We start from the raw sequence: 952 nt of genomic DNA, 5'->3' as shown, positions 1-952 counted from the left end.
AGAAAGATTAGAAAATATACAACCTGATCCCGAGAAGAAATATGGGATAGAACGGTTAAAGGCATTAGAAGCCACAAACTTTGAAGGAACAAAGGATCCTATAGATGCAGAAGCATGGATGAATCAAATAGAAAAATGTTTCGAGGTGATGAGATGTCCTGAAAACCATAAGGTAAGTCTTGCCACATTCTTATTGCAAAAACAAGCAGAAGATTGGTGGAAGCTACTAAAGAATAGGATGAGAAGGAAGTGTTCAGCCAGGAAGTCGCTCAAGAAAATTGAGAGAAGACCCGGAGGCATGGAAATAAAAAGAGCGGGCCGACTCTCGCGAGAGCGACACTATCTTTTGATCAGAGTAGAAAAGATAGTGTAAAAGCCTTGGGAAGCAAGAGATTGCTACCAGGCTCTTTATTCTCATCTTGCATTGTTATTTTGTATTTCAACTCTATACATATACAATGGAATTTCTTTATCTACATTTGTTCACTCTCTTGAAAGCACGCGTGAGTAGCTAAACTTATCGAATGGATTGAGAAGAACAAAGCTAACATGACCTAGGATCTTCATTGCATGCGATTATCTTGTTTTATGCTGTGCCCAACACCTTTTTAGAGCTACTCGAGAGAGATTCTAAAGAAAGAATCTAACGACTCGAGAGAGCTAGGTTAGAATCTAGACTCAAGATAGCAAGAATAGATCTGCATAAGTAAGAGATAGGGACTTAGAGATAAGCTCTATTTTCCAACCTACATCGCAAGCACCCTAGAGATAGGTATGATATTATGTGGTCACCTTATTTGTGTGTGTGTCATTTTTCATCGCATGGATAGGAATAGAGGCTTATGTGTAGGTCCTATAGACTCATCGCATATATCGCATGCGTTCTAGTATTAGAAGCCATAGCATCTGCGTCGAGAGAAGGTTTGCTATTGTATGTGTGTTGCATGATCGC

This window comes from Benincasa hispida, chromosome 4, assembly GCF_027475165.1.
Source record: "Benincasa hispida cultivar pf3 chromosome 4, pf3_genome.v1.1, whole genome shotgun sequence".
In the NCBI taxonomy this organism is placed as follows: domain Eukaryota; kingdom Viridiplantae; phylum Streptophyta; class Magnoliopsida; order Cucurbitales; family Cucurbitaceae; genus Benincasa; species Benincasa hispida.
The sequence above is the reverse complement of the archived record's forward strand: the minus strand, read 5'-3'. Positions refer to the sequence as shown.